The sequence below is a fragment of the Nycticebus coucang genome, chromosome 1, assembly GCF_027406575.1.
Source record: "Nycticebus coucang isolate mNycCou1 chromosome 1, mNycCou1.pri, whole genome shotgun sequence".
NCBI classification, from domain to species: Eukaryota; Metazoa; Chordata; class Mammalia; order Primates; family Lorisidae; genus Nycticebus; species Nycticebus coucang.
The window spans coordinates 109,743,504-109,764,725 of record NC_069780.1 but is presented as its reverse complement, the minus strand read 5'-3'; positions in this window follow the sequence as shown (position 1 = coordinate 109,764,725).

Here is a 21,222-nt window from a genome sequence, read left to right as displayed (position 1 = left end):
CTTGTCTTTCTAAAAAATAAAAAAATAAATAATTAATTCCTGAAACAAATGAAAATACAAACACAACATATAAAAACCTATAGGACACAGCAAAAGCCATATTAAGAGACAACTTATTTTTTAATTTTTATTTTTACATATACATGTGTTAATTAGGTTAGGATTTTTTTTTGCCTTCACAAAATTAAAAAGACTTAAAATTTAATAACAATAACAATGTTTAAGATAAGGATTAGAAACAAAAATCTTGTAAAGAATAAAGGAACATAAATACATTCAGAAAAGGAATCAGACAATTGTTTCATTGAAATATTGAGCAATAATAATAAAATAATAATAAGGCTAAGAAAGTAACATTCACATTGTCAAATAAGAGTATGTCTATTATAGAATGCTGTGACTCTGAGATTCAGTAGGGAGTCATCGGTTGACTTATTATTTTTTTTAAGTATCAAAAAATAGACAACTGATATTTATAAATAAAAGCAAAAGATAATTCCAAAAAACATCATGTTAAATCTTATAGACAATAGAAAAAGAAGAAATACATCAAAATCATTCTACTTGATCTGGCTACACCTGATATAAAGTTGGAGAAAATATATTATTATAAAGGAGAAATTGCAAACATATGTCACTTATAAATGAGGATACAATATCCTAAACAACATATTAATATGTTGAGTTAAAAGTTAATGTTTAAGTAATATACGTTGGTTAAAATTACAACCAATTTATGTGAAAATTAGTCAATTTATTTTATTTATTTTTTTTATTAAATCATAGCTGTGTACATTAGTATGATCATGGTGCACCATACACTTGGTTCATAGACCGTTTGACACATTTTCATCACACTAGTTAACATAGCTTTCCTGGCATTCTCTCAGTTATTTTGCTAAGACCTTTACATTCTACATTACCAAGATTCACATATACCCTGTAAGATGCACCGCATTATTTTTAGTGAAGCATCACAGGAGTGAAGTATGAATCCTATGTACTCAATTTTGATAAGAAGAAAATGAATGACAATTAATAGGGAATATTAATATGGGAATATTTTTTCTTTTCTTTTTCCATATTTTCATCCCCTCAGCCCTTCCCTCCTTCTCTATCTGCTCTCCCCTTCCCCCATGTCCCACCATGTCATTAATTGTCATTCATTATCTTCAAATCAAAATTGAGTACATAGGATTCATACTTCACTCCTGTGATGCTTCACTAAAAATATTATGTTCCACCTCCATCCAGGTTAGTACAAATGCTGAAAAATCTCCATTTTTTTATTGCTGGATAATATTTCATCATATACATATATCACGACTTGCTGATTCATTCCTGGGTTGAAGGACATTTAGATGATTGTAAATTGGGCTGCGATAAACAGCCTAGTACAGGTGTCTTTATAATAAAAGTTTTGTTTTTTTTTTCCTTCTGGATAGATGCCCAGAAATAGGATTGCAGGATCAAATGGGAGGTCTAGGTTGAGTTCTTTAAGGTTTCTCCATACTTCCTTCCAAAAAGGTTGTATTAGTTTGCAGTCCCACCAGCAGTGTAAAAGTGTTCCTTTTTCTCCACAACCACGCCAGCATCTGCAGTTTTAAGATTTTTTGATATAGGCCATTGTTGCTGGGGTTAGGTGATATCTCAAGGTGGTTTTAATCTGCATTTCTCAAATAATTAGGGATGATGAGCATTTTTTCATATGGTTGCTGGCCATTCGTCTGTCATCTTTGGAGAAGATTCTATTTATCTCTCTTCCCCATTGATGTATGGGATTGTTTTTTTTTTCCTTGTGAATTAATTGAAGTTCTGTATATATCCTGATTATTAAGTGTTTGTCTGATTCAAAATATGCAAATATCCTTTCCCATTGGGTAGGTTGTCTATTTTCTTTGGTTGTTGTCTCCTTGGCTGAACAGAAACTTTTCAATTTAATTAAATCCCATTTGTTTATTATTTCAGTTGTTGCTATTGCCACAGCAGTCTTCCTCAAAAACTTTCCCCAAGTCGATATCTTCCAGTGTTTTTTCTATCCTTTCTTTGAGGATTCTTATTGTTTCATGCCTTAAATTTAAGTCCTTTATCCATCTTGAATAAATTTTTGTGAGTGGAGAAAGGTATGGGTCCACTTTCAGTCTTTTACATGTGGATATCCAATTCTCCCAGCACCATTTGTTGAATAGGGAATCTTTCCCCTAGTGGACGCTCTTATTTGGTTTATTGAAGATTAGGTGGCTGTAACTTGTTGATTTCATTTCCTGGTTTTATATTTGATTCCAAATGTCTGTGTCTCTATTTTTGTGCTAGTACCATGCTGTCTTGACTACTATGGCCTTGTAATACAGCCTAAAACGTGGTATGGTGGTACCCCTGGCTTTGTCTTTATTACTAAAAACTGCTTAGCTATACAGGTTTTTTTTTTTTTTTTGGTTCCATACAAAATGCAGAATCATTTTTTGCAAGTCTTGAAAATAGGATGTTGGTATTTTAATAGGGATGGCGTTGAATCGGTAAATTGCCTTTGGGAAGTATAGACAGTTTAACAATGTTGATGCTTCCCAGCCATGAGCATGGTATGTTCTTCCATTTGTTAAGGTCCTCTGCTATTTCCTTTCTTAAGGTTACAGAATTTTCTTTATAGTAATCCTTCACCTCTTTTGTTAGGTATATTCCTAAGTATTTCATTTTCTTTGGGGCTATGGTGAAGGGAGTTGTGTCATTAATTAACATCTCATCTTGGCTGTTGTTGGAATATACAAAGGCAACTGACTTGTGGACATTGATTTTATATCCTGAAACATTACTGCATTCTACCCAAAGCAATTTACAATTTTAATGCAATTCCTATTAAAGCTTCAGTGTCATACTTTAAAGATCTCAAAAAAATAATACCTTGTTTTATATGGAATCTGAAAAAACCTTGAATAGCCAAGACATTGCTCAGAAATAAAAACAAAGCAGGAGGAATCATGCTACCAGACCTCAAACTATACTATAAATCAATAGTGATGAAAACAGGATGGTACTGGCACAAAAACTAAGAGGTAGGTGTATGGAACAGAATAGAGAACCAAGAGATGAACTCAGGTACTTACCATTATTTGATCTTTTACAAGCCAACTAAAAACATTCAGTGGGGAAAATATTCCCTATTTAACAAATGGTGCTGGGTGAACTGGCTGGCGACCTGTAGAAGACTGAAACTTGACCCACACCTTTCATCATTAACTAAGATAGACTCTCACTGGATTAAAGATTTAAACTTAAGACATGAAACTATAAAAATACTAGAAGACATCTTACAAGGGTATATGTGAATCCTAGTAAATGTGGAATGTAAAGGTCTTAGCAAAATAACTAAGAAAATGCTACAAAAGCTATGTTAACTAATGTGATAAAAATGTGTCAAACGATCTATGAACCAAGTGTATGGTGCCCCACAATCATACTAATGTACACAGCGATGGTTTAATAAAAATAAATTAAAAAAATAAAAATAAATAAAAATACTAGAAGAGAGTGCAGGGAAAACCCTTGAAGAAATCGGTTTGGGCAAGTATTTTATGAGGAGGACCTCCCGGGCAATTGAAGCAGCTTCAAAAATACACTACTGGGACCTGATCAAACTAAAAAGCTTCTGCACAGCCAAGAACACAGTAAGTTAAACCAGCAGACAGCCCTCAGAATGGGAGAAGATATTTGCAGGTTATGTCTCTGACAAAGGTTTAATAACAAGAATCCACAGAGAACTCAAACATATAAGCAAGAAAAGAAGTGATCCCATTGCAGGCTGGTCAAAGAATTTGAAGAGAAACTTCTCTGAAGAAGACAGGCGCGCGGCCTTCAGACATATGAAAAAATGCTCATCATCTTTAATCATCAGAGAAATGTAAATCAAAACTACTTTGAGATATCATCTAACTCCAGTAAGATTAGCCCATATCACAAAATCCCAAGACCAGAAATGTTAGTGTGGATGTGGAGAAAAGGAACACTTCTATACTGCTGGTGGGAATGCAAATTAATACATTCCTTTTGGAAAGATGTTTGGAGAACACTTAGAGATCTAAAAATAGATCTGCCATTCAATCCTATAATTCCTCTAGTAGGTATATACCCAGAAGACCAAAAATCACATTGTAACAAAGATATTTGTACCAGAATGTTTATTGCAGCCCAATTCATATTTGCTAAATCATGGAAAAAGCCCAAGTGCCCATTGATCCACGAATGGATTAATAAATTGTGGTATATGTACACCATGGAATATTATGCAGCCTTAAAGAAAGATGGAGACTTTACCTCTTTCATGTTTACGTGGATGGAGCTGGAACATATTCTTCTTAGTAAAGTATCTGAAGAATGGAAGAAAAAGTATCTAATGTACTCAGCCCTACTATGAAACTGATTGAGAGCTTCTATATGAAAGCTATAACCCAATTATAGCCTAAGTATATGGGTAAGGGAGAGGGGGATGTGAGGGGAGGGGATAAAATGGGTGGAGGGAGGGTGATTGGTGGGATCTTAACTACGGTTCATCTAAGAAGGGTACATGTGAAACTTAGTAAATGGAGAATATAATTGTCTTAACACAATAAGAAAATGCCAGGAAGGCTATGTTAAACAGTGTGATGAAAATATATCAAATGGTATATAAAACCAGTGTATGGTGCCCCATGATTGCATTAATGTACACAGCTATGATTTAATAATAAAAAAATAATTTTTTTTAAAATGATATTTCTAGTCTTATTGTTTAGAAATCCTTCTTCTTAGTTCTCTCCCTCTGTTTAAGTGGCTACCAAGCTTTACCAATTCTTGTATGCCTCATTTTTTTCATTTGTGCTAGTATCACTCTAGGTCAAGCCTCTTTCTGCCTCCTGCTGGATCTGCTACAGAGCCTCTTTTGTATATTCAGGTTTTCTAGTCTCTTCCTCTTCAGACCCAATCTGTCATTTAATTTGTCACTTTACCCATGTCCCCTTCTTTTCAAAGAGTTAGTATTACCCACACAAAAAAAATCCAGTTAATACCTGCCGTGTAAGGCCCCTTTGTGTTTCCTGTCATTCAAGCCATATTGTTATCATATCCCTGACAAATCCTCTGTCTTGGAAAAAACTTGTTGACTGAGTTTCCTTCCTAGCCCCTAGCTTGCACTTTTCTCATCTCTGTACATAGTACACCTGTCTAAAAAACCCACTCATCTGGTGGCAACCGTAGCTCAGTGGGTGGGCACTGGCCACATACACTGGGGCTGGTAGGTTCCCACCCAGCCTGGGCCAGCTAAAACAACAATGAAAACTGCAACAACAACAACTACAACAGCAGCAAAATAGCCGAACATTGTGGTGGGTGCCTGTAGTCCCAGCTACTTGGGAGGCTGAGACAAAAGAATAGCTTAAGCACAAGAGTTTGAGGTTGCTGTGAGCTGTGATGCCATGGCACTCTACCGAGAGTGACACAGTAAGACTCAGTCTCAAAAACAAACAAACAAACAAACAGACAAAAAAACACTAATCTTTGTAAATCCAGTTCATAATCAGTGTTCTTTTTTTTTTTTTTTAGGGTTTGAATGGAATTTTTTTATTAAATACTTTTTTTTATTTTTTATTAAATCATAGCTGTGTACATTGATATGATCATGGGGCATCACACACTAGTTTCACCGAGTGTTTGACACACTTTCATCACAATCGTTGACATAGCCTTCCTGGCATTTTCTCAGGTATTGTGCTAAGATATTTACATTCCACATTTACTAAGTTTCACATACACCCTTGTAAGATGCACCGCAGGTGTAATCCCATCTATACCCCTCCCTCTACCCCTCCCCCATCCATCCCTCCCTTCCCCCCCTCCCCCTATTCTTATGTTTTAACTGGGTTATACCTTTCATGTGAAAGCCATAAATTAGTTTCATACTGGGGCTGAATACACTGGATACTTTTTCTTCCATTCTTGAGATACTTTACTAAAAAGGATATGTTCCAGCTCCATCCATGTAAACATGAAAGAGGTAAAGTCTCTATCTTTCTTTAAGGCTGCATAATATTCCATGGTGTACATATACCACAATTTATTAATCTATTCGTGGATCGATGGGCACTTGGGCTTTTTCCATGACTTAACAATTATGAATAGGGCTGCAATAAACATTCTGGTACAAATATCTTTGTTATGATGTGATTTTTGGTCTTCTGGGTATATACCCAGTAGGGGAATTGCAGGATTGAATGGCAGATCTATTTTTAGATCTCTAAGTGTTCTCCATATATCTTTCCAGAAGGAATGTATTAATTTGCATTCCCACCAGCAGTGCAAAAGTGTTCCCTTTTCTCCACATCCATGCCAACATCTCTGGTCTTGATATTTTGTGATATAGGCTAGTCTCACTGGAGTTAGATGATATCTCAAAGTAGTTTTGATTTGCATATCTCTGATGATTAAAGATGATGAGCATTTTTTCATATGTCTGAAGGCCACACGGCTGTCTTCTTCAGAGAAGTTTCTCTTCAAATCCCTTGCCCAGCCTGCAATGGGATCCCTTGTTCTTTTTGCTAATGTGTTTGAGTTCTCTGTGGATTCTGGTTATTAAACCTTTATCGGAGACATAACCTGCAAATATCTTCTCCCATTCTGAGGGCTGTTTGCTTGCTTTACTTACCGTGTTCTTGGCTGTGCAGAAGCTTTTTAGTTTGATCAAGTCCCAGTAGTGTATTTTTGAGGTTTCTTCAATTGCCCAGGTGATCCTACTCATAAAATACTCTCCCAGACCAATTTCTTCAAGGGTTTTCCCTGCACTCTCCTCAAGTATTTTTACAGTTTCATGTCTTAAGTTTAAATCTTTAATCCAGTGAGAGTGTATCTTAGTTAATGGTGAAAGGTGTGGGTCCAGTTTCGGTCTTCTACAGGTTGCCAGCCAGTTCACCCAGCACCATTTGTTAAATAGGGAATCTTTTCCCCACTGGATGTTTTTAATTGGCTTGTCAAAGACAAATAATGGTAAGTAGCTGGGTTCATCTCTTGGTTCTCTATTCTGTTCCAGACATCTACTTCTCTGGTTTTGTGCCAGTACCATGCTGTTTTGATCACTATCGATTTGTAGTATAGTCTGAGGTCTGGTAGCATGATTCTTCCTGCTTTGTTTTTATTTCTGAGTAATGTCTTGGCTATTTGAGTTTTTTTCTGATTCCATATAAAACGAAGTATTGTTTTTTCCAGATCTTTAAAGTATGACAGTGGAGCTTTAATAGGGATTGTGTTGAAATTATATATTGCTTTGGGTAGTATGGACATTTTAATGATGTTGATTCTTCCCAGCCATGAGCATGGTATGTTTTTCCATTTGTTGACATTTTCAGCTATTTCTTTTCTTAGAGTTTCATAGTTCTCTTTATAGAGAGCATTCACATCTTTTGTTAGATAAATTCCCAAACATTTCATCTTCTTTGGCACTACTGTGAATGGGATAGAGTCCTTAATTATTTTTTCAACTTGACTATTGTTGGTATATATAAAGGCTACCAATTTATGAATGTTGATTTTGTAACCTGAGACGCTGCTGTATTCCTTGATCATTTCTAGGAGTTTTGTAGTAGAGTCCCTAGTGTTTTCCAGATATACAATTATATCATCAGCGAAGAGCAAAAGTTTGATCTCTTCTGACCCTATATGGATACCCTTGATCGCCTTTTCTTCCCTAATTGCGGTGGGTAATACTTCCATTACAATGTTAGAAAGCAATTGAGACAATGGGCAGCCTTGTCTAGTTCCTGATCTGAGTGGAAATGATTCCAATTTAACTCCATTCAACATGATATTGGCTGTCAGTTTGCTGTAGATGGCCTCCATCATTTTAAAAAATGTCCTTTCTATACCAATTTCTTAAGTGTTATGATCATGAAGGATGCTGGATATTATCAAAAGCATTTTCTGCATCAATTGAGAGAATCATATGGTCTGTGTTTTTTAATTTGTTTATGTGCTGAATTACATTTATAGATTTACGTATGTTGAACCAGCCTTGAGACCCTGGGATAAAACCGACTTGGTCATGATGTATAATTTGTTTGATGTGTTGCTGGATTCTGTTTGTTAGGATCTTGTTGAATATTTTTGCATTTATATTCATTAGTGATATTAGTCTATAATTTTCTTTTCTTGTTGGGTCTTTTCCTGGTTTGGGGATCAGGGTGATGTTTGCTTCATAGAAAGTGTTGGGTAATCTTCCTTCTTTTTCTACCTTTTGGAACAGGTTGAGTAATATAGGTACTAGTTCTTCTTTAAAGGTTTGGTATAATTCTGACATAAAACCATCTGGTCTCAGGCTTTTCTTTTTAGGGAGGTTTGTATGGTTGATGCTATTTCAGAACTTGATATGGGCCTGTTTAGAATTTTCCACTTGATTCTGGCTAAGTCTTGGAAGGTGGCATGCTTCCAAGTATCGGTCAATTTCCTTCAGATTTTCATATTTCTGAGAATAAAGTTTCTTGTAATATTCGTTAAGGATTTTTTTGATTTCTGAGGAGTCTGTTGTTATTTCGTTTTTGTTTTTTCTGATTGATGAGATTAGAGATTTTACTCTTTTTTCTTCTGATTAGATTGGCCAAATATTTATCTATTTTATTGACCTTTTCAAAAACCCAACTTTTTGATTTATTGATCTGTTGTATTATACTTTTGTTTTCAATTTCATTTAATTCTGCTCTAATTTAGGTTATTTCTTTTATTCTACTGGGTTTAGGGTTGTAATGCTCTTCCTTTTCCAGTTTCTTGAGATGTCCCATGAAGTTGTTAACTTCCTCTCTTTCTATTCTCTTGAGGAAGGCTTGCAGTGCTGTAAATTTCCCTCTTAGAACTGCCTTTGCGGTGTCCCAGAGGTTCTGATAGTTTGTGTCTTCATTGTCATTTCTTTTCAAATAATTGGCAATTTCTTTCTTAATCTCATCTCTGACCCAGCTGTCATTCAGCATAATGTTATTTAACTTCCATGTTTTTGTATGAGTATGCATGTTCCTGTTGTTACTCAGCTCAAGTTTTATTCCATGGTGGTCCGAGAAGATGCAAGGAATAATTTCTATTCCTTTAAATTTACTGAAGTTAGACTTGTGACCTAAGATGTGATCGATTTTGGATTAGGTTCCGCGGGCTGATGAGATGTATGTGTATTCAGTTTTGTTGGGATGAAATGTTCTGTAGATGTCTGCTAAATCCAAATGTTGGATGGTTAGGTTTAAATCTAAAATTTCTTTGCTCATCTTCTTATTGGAGGATCGATCCAATACTGCCAAAGGAGTGTTGAAATCTCTGACTATTATGGAGCTAGAGGAAATCAAGTTGCTCATATCAGTTAGAGTTTCTCTTATAAATTGAGGTGCATTCTTGTTGGGTGCATAGATATTAATAATTGAAATCTCATCATATTGAGTATTACCCTTAAGAAATATGAAGTGACCATTCTTGTCCTTCCTTACTTTTGTTGGTTTAAAACCTATTGTATCTGCAAATAAAATTGCAACACGTGCTTTTTTCTGATTACCATTTGCCTGAAATACAGATGACCATTGTTTCAGCCTGAGTCTATATTTGTCTTTTAAGTTGAGATGTGACTCTTGTATGCAACAAATATCTGGCCTGAGTTTTTGTATCCAGTCAGCTAACCTATGCCTCTTTAGAGGACAGTTTAAGCTGTTTACATTGATGGAGAATATTGATAAGTCTGGTAAAATTTTGGGTATCGAGTTTTTCAAAGGTCCAGTGGATATTTTTAATCCTTTTGACAGTGTGGAAGTTGGAGTTTGATCCAAAGTTTCAGAGTCAGTTTACTTTTGTGGTATTGGATTGGGTTGGTCATTATGGAGAATAGGTCTGAGAATATCCTGAAGAGCTGGTTTGGTTATGGCAAATTTCTTCAACATATGAATATCATTAAAGTATTTAATTCTCCATCATAAATGAAACTCAGTTTAGCTGGATACAAGATCCTGGGTTGAAAGTTATTTTGCTTTAGGAGATTAAAAGTCGATGACCACCCTCTTCTAGCTTGAAAATTTTCATCAGAGAGATCTGCAGTCATTCTACTATTCTTCCCTTTGAAGGTAATGGCTTTCTTTTGCCTGGCCTCTTTGAGAATTTTCTCCGTCAAGTTGACTTTAATGAAGCTAATTATGATATGCCTGGGGGATGTCTTATTGGGGTTGAATCATGCTGGGGTTATGAAGCTGTCTGCTATCTGAATTTCAGAATCTCTAGGCATGTCTGGAAAATTATCCTTCATAATTTCCTGTAGAAGGGCCTCTGTGCCCATCAAGGTCACCTTATCGGTTTCTGGAATCCCAATTATTCATATATTAGCCTTCTTTGAATTATCCCAGAGCTCTCTGAGAGAATGATCCGTTTTTGCTCTCCATTTCTCACCCTTTTTAGAGTTTGGGAGAGTTCAAAGTCTTTATCTTCGATGTCAGAAATCCTTTTCTCTGCTCCATTCTGTTGCTGAGGTATTCCACTGTATTTTTCATATCTTTGAGGGCTGAAAATTCTTGCTTCAGTGTGTCTAAGTCTTTGGTGGTTTTGTCTTTAAATTCGTTAAATTCTTGAGATGACTTTTGAATTTCTCCTCAAATTCCTAATTCCACTCTATTAATCTTGTCTGCCATCCAAATTCTGAATTCAATTTCTGACATCTCAGTCAGTTGTTTATGAATGGGATCTTCAATTACATCTGCCATATCTTTCCTTGGGGGGTTGATCTATTCTGGTTATTCATGTTACCAGAGTTTTTCCACTGATTCCGCCCCATGGTTGTTTTACTCCCTTTGGCTTTTCCTCTGGGGCTTTGTTGAGGGCCCCGTACAGTGTTGTGACCTGAGAAACTGGGGCCCTGTCTGGTGTGGTGGGGCTAAGTGGTTCTGTCTTGTTTCAGCTGGTTTCTGTTCCACCCTAGTGAAACATTTACTCTGGGTTGAACTCTGAATTGTGGGGAAAAACCAGCATTTATTTCACCACGCCCACCTCTGGCATTAATTGGAAAAGGAAAATCAAACCTTTCTACAACCATTCACCCAGGGCACCACCTGAAAAGTCCTCAGTCTATTGGTTCAGTTCAAAAGGTCCAAATCGATTGTCTCAGTTGGCATCTGTCTCAGGTGGGAGAGTTCAAGAGGTCTCTGGGAGCTGGGTCATAGGGGTCTGGTGACTACTCTGATACGGCTTACTCCAGTGCTGTGTGGTGTCAGGAGGAGCCACCTAGCAAATAGATCAGTCTGGGAAGGTTGATACCTCCTTCCCCACCTTGCCCCTCTGTCAGATCCTGTCACTGATATCACTGCAGATGGCTTCCAGTTGCCTGTAGTGAACAGATACTCCAGGGGTTTGTGCCTGCCTGAATCACAAGGAAATCTGCCAGGCCTCTGCACTCCACCACTATCTAGCAGGAGGAGGTGAGGCCTGACATCCTCGAGTGCTTGATGAAGGTTGGGGGGTGTTCGCTGAGGCTCAGGCCAGCCCCTGATTGATGTTACTGAGAGAGCAGAACAGAACAGAACAACTTTACGGGATTCTGTCTCTGTTCCTGCTAAAATCGCCTGCAGGAGAGAAGCTGTTCCGAGTTCGGTTACCTCTCTGAGTTGGCCCCACCCTGGAAGCTTCCTGGGTTTGTGAGTAGCCTCAGGCAAATCCTGTACTCACGGGTGGTCTCCTCTGGTTGCCCAGGGAGACAGGGGGTGTGGCTTCAGAATATCCAGGAGTGAGACGCTTTGCTGTTAAAAAAAGAACGGCTGTTGATCTGCCTCCAGGAACCACCATCCTGGTGTGGCTCGCACCCAGCCAACCCTCCTCTCTTTGCTTCCATGCCCCAGAGTCAGCACTGACCAGTCACAGTTTATGCTCTGTCCACACCCCTCAAGAAATCACCCAAAAATCCGGACTCCCGGGGGACAGACCTCCAGGTGTCAGAGCAGGGGTGAAGGAGAGTGTTGGGAGCCCAGAGCTTCAGGTAGCAAGCACACACAGTTCCACAGAGTTTTATGCCTGGCTGCACCACTGCCAGAAGACAGCCGCCGCTCTGTGTTCCAGGGAACCGCTGCTCTGGAGAGGTTCTCTTCCAACCGACTGTCCTCTCCTCACTATGGCACCCCAGCATCAGCAGAGCTCAGGCACTGTCCACTCCCCACGAGAAATCACCCAAGAATCTGGACTCCTGGGGGACAGACCCCCAGACCCCAGAGTGAGAGTGGAGGGGAGCACTGGGAGCTCCACGCTGCAAGCAGGGAAAGGACACAGTTTCACTCAGTTTTATGCCCGGCTGTGTTGGTGCCCAAGGAGGGTTGCTGCACCATGCCTCAGGGAAGTGCCGCCCTGACGTGGCTCCCCCTCAGCCAACTGCCCTCTCCTCGCTCCTATGCCCCAGGGTCAGCGCTGACCAGCCACAGGTTGGGCACTGTCCACACCCCTCGAGAAATCACCTAAGAATCCGAACTCTTGGGGGACAGGCCTCCAGACTTCAGTGAGAGTGGAGGGGAGTGATGGGATTTCAGGGTTGCAGGTAAAGGATATTTGCAGTTTAATATATTTTTATGCCTGGCAGGAGAACACCATGGCACCCTAGTAGGGGAGGTAAGTACAGTTTTTAGAAGGTCTCTCCCATGGAATGTAGTGGGAGGGCCTTTGGTTTCTGCCCGTTTGTTTGTCTGTGAGGTTCTTGAGCCGGTCTCATGGGGGTGGGGGGGGATCCCGTCTGCTTGGTAATGGATTTTATACTTTTTTTTGCATTCTTGTGATCACAGGTCACCTCAGCGGGGTTGATGTGCATTCTTCAACCTTCTCTCTTGGTGCAACTCAAATCCATCCGGTTGCTTGCTAAATTTTTGTCCCTTAATTCTCCTTCTGGACAGGAGCCTCTGTGGAAATCTGGCTTCAGTCCGCCATCTTGTCTCCTCCCCCATAATCAGTGTTCTTGAAAAATCTTTCCTAACTACTAAATCTGAAGTTTCTACTTGGGTCCGTTGAACTCTTGGGGACTAATGATCATGTGGAGGATCATCTGGTCATAAGGCAAGTAATGTTTTGTGACTCTGCTTTGTCTTTTGCTCTTTCCAACATTATTGGTGGATATGTCTTAGATTAGTTGTCTTCTTCCACAGCTGGTCTGGTGTACTCTTTAGGTACTCAAAAAAAAAAAAACTGACCTGGGACAAGGTACCATTGAGAACTTTCCAGATGCTAACTTGTCCACAGTGTCAGTTAATGTTTTATTAATTTTTTGTGATAGAAAAATGTTGGTAAAGGACTGGTGCAGTGGCTCACATCTGTAATCCCAGTACTCTGGGAGGCCGAGGCAGGAGGATAGCTTCAACTCGCGTGTTTGAGACCACCCTGAGCAAAACCAAGAACCCTTCTCTACTAAAAATAAAGAGAACTGAGGCAAGAGGATCACTTGAGCCCAAGAGTTGGAGGTTGTTGTGAGCTATGATGCCACAGCCTTTTACCTGGGGATGTTGGCATGGATGTGGAGAAAAGAGAGCACATCTTCTGCACTGCTGGTGGGAATGCAAATGAATACATTCCTTTTGGAGAGATGTTTGGAGATCACATAGGGATCTAAAAATAGACCTGCAATTTGATCCTACAATTTCTTTGCTCCAGAAGACCAAAAATCACTTTTAACAAAGATATTTGCACCAGAATGTTTATTGCAGTTCAATTCATAATTCCTAAGTCATGGGAGAAGCCCAAGTGCCCGTCAACCCATGAATGAATTAATGAATTGTGGTATATGTACACCATGGAATATTATGCAGCTTTAAAGAAAGATGGAGACTTTACCCCTTTCGTGTTTACATGGATGGAGCTGGAATATATTCTTCTTAGCAAAGTATCTCAAAAATGGAAGAAAAAGTATCCAATGTACTCAGCCCTACTATGAAACCAATTTATAGCTTTCTTATGAAAACTATAACCCAATTATAGCCCAAGAAGAAGAGGAAAAGTAGAGGGAGGGGAGGATGGCTGGAGGGAGGGTAATTGGTGAGACCACACCTACAGTGCATTTTACAAGGGTACATGTTAAATTTAGTAAGTGTAAAATATAAATATTTTAAATATTTTAAATTTATATAAAATATACATACATATTTATATATATTTTATATAAATTTATATATATTTCTTTATATAAATATAAAGAAAATGTGATGAAGGCTATGTTAACCAGTTTGATGAAAATATTTCAAATCGTATATAAATGCACACATTGCACCCCATGATTGTATTAAGGTACATAGCTATGATTTAATTTAAAAAAACTATTTTTTCATATTAAAATAATTTTTTCTTACTGTGAAACAATGATAATAAATATAATTATATTTTATACTTTTCTTTTAGGACATTAATTTGTAGAAGTGAATAAAGCTGATTTTGGAAGATAGGATGACTACAGCTGTGGAAAGAAAGTATGCTCATGTTAGAAAAAGGTTGGATCAGTTGGGATATCGCCACACTCTGACAGTGGAGATTTTAGTGTTAGCAGAAAAACTTTTGAGGTAAAGACAAAAGTACAGTTTTCAACCTGTAAAATCCTTAATCTGCTTAAACAGTTTCTGATCGAACTTCATGCTTCAGTAAAGAAAAGAGTATATTTTTGAAAAGTCCTTAAATTATCTGCAGCTCAGCTATTCTTCCTTGGATCCCACTCCCTTGTCCTCAATCAAGGTTTCTTCATTGTATAACTCTATAAATCACCACTCATAGTAAACATTTTTGAAGTTTTTCTCTGACTAGGACAACAATTATTTTGGTTTCTGATAAAGGGAACAGATACTTGTCTAAGTTCTATGTCTGCTTCGCAGTTATACATCATTTAATGAGGGGGATACATTCTGAGAAATGTGTCATTAGGTGATTTTGTTAAGCACACATCATGGAGTGTACTTACACAGAGTAGATGGTGCCTACTGCACATCTAGGTTATATGCATGTGGTATAGCCTGAGTCTTCTAGGCTGGAAACCTGTACAGCATCTTACTGTACTGAAAACTATAGGCAGTATAACACAATAGTAGATATTTGTGTATGTAAATATACAAAAGTACAGAAAAAATACAACATAAAGAAATGAAAAATGGTATACCTATATAGAGCACTTACCAGGAATGGAGCATATAAGAAGGAAAGTTACTGTGGTTGAGGAAGTGAGTGGTGAGTGAATGTGAAAGCCTCAGACATCACTGTACACTTCAATTCCACTAAATTTATTTAAAGCATTTTTTTTCTTGGAATCCATAAGTGATGGCTCATAACTTATTATGCTAGCATTCTGGGAGGCTGAGGTGAGTGGATGTCTTGAGCTCAAGAATTTGAGACCAGCCTGAGTAAGACCCCATCTCTAAAAATAGTCAAGTGTTGTTGTGGGTGCCTGTAGTCTCAGCTCCTTGGGAGGCTGAGGCAAGAGAATCGCTTCAGCCCAAGATTTTGAGGTTGCTGTGATCTGTGATGCCACGGCAGTCAACTGAGGGAGACATAGTGAGACTCTGTCTCAAAAAAAAAAAAAGGAGTTCCTGGGGAGGAAAATAAATATGTGGATGGGATTTTAAGCAGAAAGAGGAAGGGAGGGAGTGGGGGGGGTGGGGCTTGGTGTATGTCACACTTTATGGGGGCAAGACATGATTGCAAGAGGGACTTTACCTAACAATTGCAATCAGTGTAACCTGGCTTATTGTAAATTCAATGAATACCCAACAATAAAAAAAAAAAAAGGAAAAAGAAAAAGAATTAAAATTGCTATAGAGAGTATTAAATGCTGTAACTGAAGAAATGTTTTTAAAACTTTTGTTTTTTCTTACTGAAAATAAGAGTATAAAGGAAGGTGAAAGCTATATATCACTCTGATTGTTTAATAGTTGCTCTTTGAGCAGGGAGGTAGAATAGGATAATATAAAAGATACTAGGGAAAGGGTCATTATATGGCTACCTTATTATAAATTCTTCTGATATTTTGTAGAAAGCCTTATGTAATGCCTGCCATCAATTCATTATTCTTTTCTTTTTTATTGTTGGGGATTCAATGAGGGTACAATAAGCCAGGTTACACTGATTGCAATTGTTAGGCAAAGTCCCTCTTGCAATCATGTCTTGCCCCCATAAAGTGTGACACACACCAAGGCCCCACCCACCTCCCTCCTTCCCTCTTTCTGTTTCCACCCCCATAACCATAATTGTCATTAATTGTCCTCATATCAAAATTGAGTACATAGGATTCATGCTTCTCCATTCTTGTGATGCTTTACTAAGAATAATGTTTTCCACGTCCATCCAGGTTAATACGAAGGATGTAAAGTCTCCATTTTTTTTAATGGCTGAATAGTATTCCATGGTATACATATACCACAACTTGTTAATCCATTCCTGGGTTAGTGGGCATTTAGGCTGTTTCCACATTTTGGCGATTGTAAATTGAGCTGCAATAAACAGTCTAGTACAAGTGTCCTTATGATAAAAGGATTTCTTTCCTTCTGGGTAGATGCCCAGTAATGGGATTGCAGGATCAAATGGGAGGTCTAGCTTGAGTGCTTTGAGGTTTCTCCATACGTCCTTCCAGAAAGGTTGTACTAGTTTGCAGTCCCACCAGCAGTGTAAAAGTGTTCCCTTCTCTCCACATCCACACCAGCATCTGCAGTTTTGAGATTTTGTGATGTGGGCCATTCTTACTGGGGTTAGATGATATCTCAGGGTTGTTTTGATTTGCATTTCTCTAATATATAGAGATGATGAACATTTTTTCATGTGTTTGTTAGGCATTTCTCTGTCGTCTTCAGAGAAAGTTCTATTCATGTCTCTTGCCCATTGATATAAGGGATTGTTGGCTTTTTTCATGTGGATTAATTTGAGTTCTCTATAGATCCTAGTTATCAAGCTTTTGTCTGATTGAAAATATGCAAATATCCTTTCCCATTGTGTAGGTTGTCTCTTTGCTTTGGTTATTGTCTCCTTAGCTGTACAGAAGCTTTTCAGTTTAATGAAGTCCCATTTGTTTATTTTTGTTGTTGTTGAAATTGCCATGGCAGTCTTCTTCATGAAGTCTTTCCCCAGGCCAATATCTTCCAGTGTTTTTCCTATGCTTTCTTGGAGGATTTTTATTGTTTCATGCCTTAAGTTTAAGTCCTTTATCCATCTTGAATCAATTTTTGTGAGTGGGGAAAGGTGTGGGTCCAGTTTCAGTCTTTTACATGTAGACATCCAGTTCTCCCAACACCATTTATTGAATAGGGAGTCTTTCCCCCAAGGTATGTTCTTGTTTGGTTTATCAAAGATTAGGTGGTTGTAAAATGTTAGTTTCATTTCTTGGTTTTCAATTCGATTCCAAGTGTCTATGTCTCTGTTTTTGTGCCAGTACCATGCTGTCTTGAGCACTATGGCTTTGTAGTACAGACTAAAATCTGGTATGCTGATGCCCCCAGCTTTAATTTTGTTACAGAGAACTGCCTTAGCTATACGGGTTTTTTTCCGGTTCCATACAAAACGCAGAATCATTTTTTCCAAATCTTGAAAGTACGATGTTGGTATTTTGATAGGAATGGCATTGAATAGGTAGATTGCTTTGGGAAGTATAGACATTTTAACAATGTTGATTCTTCCCATCCATGAGCATGGTATGTTCTTCCATTAGTTAATATCCTCTGCTATTTCCTTTCTGAGGATTTCATAGTTTTCTTTATAGAGGTCCTTCACCTCCTTCGTTAGGTATATTCCTAGGTATTTCATTTTCTTTGAAACTATGGTGAAGGGAGTTTTGTCCTTAATTAGCTTCTCATCTTGACTGTTATTGGTGTACACAAAGGCTACTGACTTGTGGACATTGATTTTATATCCTGAAACATTACTGTATTTTTTGATGACTTCTAGGAGTCTTGTGGTTGAGTCTTTGGGGTTCTCTAAGTATAAGATCATGTCGTCAGCAAAGAGGGAGAGTTTGACCTCCTCCGCTCCTATTTGGATTCCCTTTATTTCCTTGTCTTGCATAATTGTATTGGCTAGAACTTCCAGCACTACGTTGAATAGTAAAGGTGACAGAGGACAACCTTGTCTGGTTCCAGTTCTAAGAGGAAAAGCTTTCAGTTTTACTCCATTCAGTAAAATATTGGCTGTGGGTTTGTCATAGATAGCTTCAATCAGTTTTAGAAATGTGCCACCTATGCCTATACCCTTCAGTGTTCTAATTAGAAAAGGATGCTGGATTTTGTCAAATGCTTTTTCTGAATCTATTGAGAGGATCATGTGATCTTTATTTTTGCCTCTGTTAATATGGTGGATAACGTTTATAGACTTGCGTATGTTAAACCAGACTTGCATCCCTGGGATGAAGCCTACTTGGTCATGATGAATGACTTTTTTGATGATAAGCTGTGATCTATTGGCTAGGATTTTGTAGAGAATTTTCGCATCTATGTTCATGAGTGAAATTGGTCTGAAATTCTCCTTTTTGTTTGGGTCTTTTCCTGGTTTTGGTATCAGGGTGATGTTTGCTTCATAGAATGTGTTGGGGAAGATTCCTTCTTCCTCAGTTTTTTGGAATAATTTCTGCAGTACAGGAATAAGCTCTTCCTTGAAGGTTTGATAGAATTCTGGAGTGAAGCCATCTGGACCAGGGCATTTTTTGGTTGGAAGATTTTTTATTGTTTCTTTGATCTCAGTGCTTGAAATTGGTCTGTTCAGGAGCTCTATTTCTTCCTGGCTGAGTCTAGGGAGAGGGTGTGATTCCAAATATTGATCCATTTCTTTCACATTGTCAAATTTGTGGGCATAGAGTTTCTGATAGTATTCAGAGATGATCTCTTGTATCTCTGTGGGATAAGTTGTTATTTCCCCATTATCATTTCTGATTGAGGTTACTAGAGATTTTACTTTTCTATTCCTCGTTAGTCTGGCCAATGGTTTATCTATTTTATTTATTTTTTCAAAAAACCAACTCCTTGTTTCATTAATTTTCTGAATGATTCTTTTGTTTTCAATTTCATTGATCTCTGATTTGATTTTGGAGATTTCTTTTCTTCTGAGTTTAGGCTTAGATTGTTCTTCTTTTTCCAATTCCATAAATCTCTTGTGAGATTGTTGATGTGCTCTCTTTCTGTTTTTCAAATGTAGGCATCTAAAGTGATGAATTTTCCTCTCAAAACTGCTTTTGCAGTGTGCCACAGGTTTTGGTAGCTTGTGACTTCATTGTTGTTATGCTCAAGGAAGTTAATGATTTCCTGTTTTATTTCTTCCTTCACCTATCTGTTATTCAACAGAAGATTGTTTAGTTTCCATGCCTTTGGTTGGAGTCGAGCATTTTTGTTAGAGTTGAGTTCCACCTTTAGTGCCTTATGGTCTGAGAAGATACAAGGTAAAATTTCAATTCTTTTGATTCTGTTGATATTTGTTTTGTGTCCCAGGATATGATCAATTTTGGAGAATGTTCCATGGGGTGATGAGAAGAATGTATATTCTTTATCTTTGGAATGGAGTGTTCTATATGCGTCCATCATGCACAGTTGTTCTAGGGTCTCATTTAAGTCTCATATCCTTGTTTAATTTCTGTTTAGAGGATCTGTCCAGCTCTGTAAGAGGAGTGTTAAGGTCCCCTGCTATTATGGTATTATCAGATATCATATTGCTCAGACTGAGTAAGGTCTGTTTCAAGAATCTGGGAGCATTTAAATTGGGTGCATAGATATTTAGAATTGAAATGTCTTCTTGTATTTTTCCCTTGACCAATATAAAGTGACCATCTTTGTGTTTTTTGACTTTAGTTGCTTTAAATCCACATGTATCTGAAAATAAGATTGCAATTCCTCTTTTCTTCTGAATTCCATTTGCCTGAAAAATTGTCTTCCAACCCTTGACTCGGAGCTTTAATTTGTCTTTTGAAGCCAGGTGTGTTTCTTGCAGACAGCAAATGGATGGCTTGTGTTTTTGAATCCAGTCAACCAATCTATGTCTCTTCAGTGGGGAATTCAAGCCATTAACATTTATTGAGATAATTGATAAGTGTGGTAATATTCTATTCATCTTATTTTGTGAGAGTCCATTGCTTAGTTTTTTCTTTTGCATCTTTGTGGAGGTTTGGTTCTGTCCTTTAATTTCTGAGTTCTTACTTTGCTGCTGATCCATTGTGGTAGTCAGTGTGCAGAACGGGTTGAAGTATTTCCTGTAGAGCTGGTCTTGTTGTGGCGAATTTCCTCAATGTTTGTATATCCGTAAATGATTTGATTTCTCCGTCAATTTTGAAGCTTAGCTTAGCAGGGTACAGAATTCTGGGCTGGAAATTGTTCTGTTTAAGTAGATTAAAGGTAGATGACCATTGTCTTCTTGCTTGGAAAGTTTCATTAGAGAAGTCTGCGGTCACTCTGATGGATTTGCCCCTGTAGGAGTAACTGGCGCTTACTCCTGGCAGCTTGCAGAATCTTTTCTTTTGTCTTGACTTTGGACAGGTTCATCACAATGTGTCTTGGAGAAGCTCGGTTAGAGTTGAGGCAACCTGGGTTCCGACAGCCCTCTGAAAGCAGTGTGTCAGAATTTTTGGTGATATTTGGGAAATTTTCTTTTATAATATTCTCTAGTATGGCTTCCATTCCTCTGGGGCATTCTTCTTCCCCTTCTGGAATTCCTGTAACTCGTATGTTGGAACGCTTCATAAAGTCCCATAATTCTGACAGGGAATGTTCTGCTTTCTCTCTCTTCTTTTCTGCCTCTTTTACTATCTGAGTTATCTCAAAAACTTTGTCTTCTACCTCTGAAATTCTTTCTTCTGCATGGTCTAACCTGTTGCTGATACTTTCCATTGCATCTTTAAGTTCCCTGATTGACTGTTTCATTTCCTTCAGCTCTGCTATATCTTTTTTATATTCTTCATATCATTCATCTCTGATTTGATTCTGTTTTTGGATTTCCTTTTGGTTATTCTCCACTTTATTAGCAGTTTCCTTCATTGTTTCCATCATTTCTTTCATTGTTTTCAACATGTGTATTCTAAATTCCCTTTCTGTCATTCCTAACATTTCTGTATAGGTGGAATCCTCTGCAGTAGCTACCTCATGGTCCCTTGGCGGGGTTGTTCTGGACTGGTTCTTCATGTTGCCTGGAGTTTTCTGCTGATTCTTCCTCATGGGTGATTTCTTTTACCTGTTTCCTTGCCCTAATTTTCCTTTCACTTCCTCTTGCTCTTTAAGTTCTCGTGCCTGT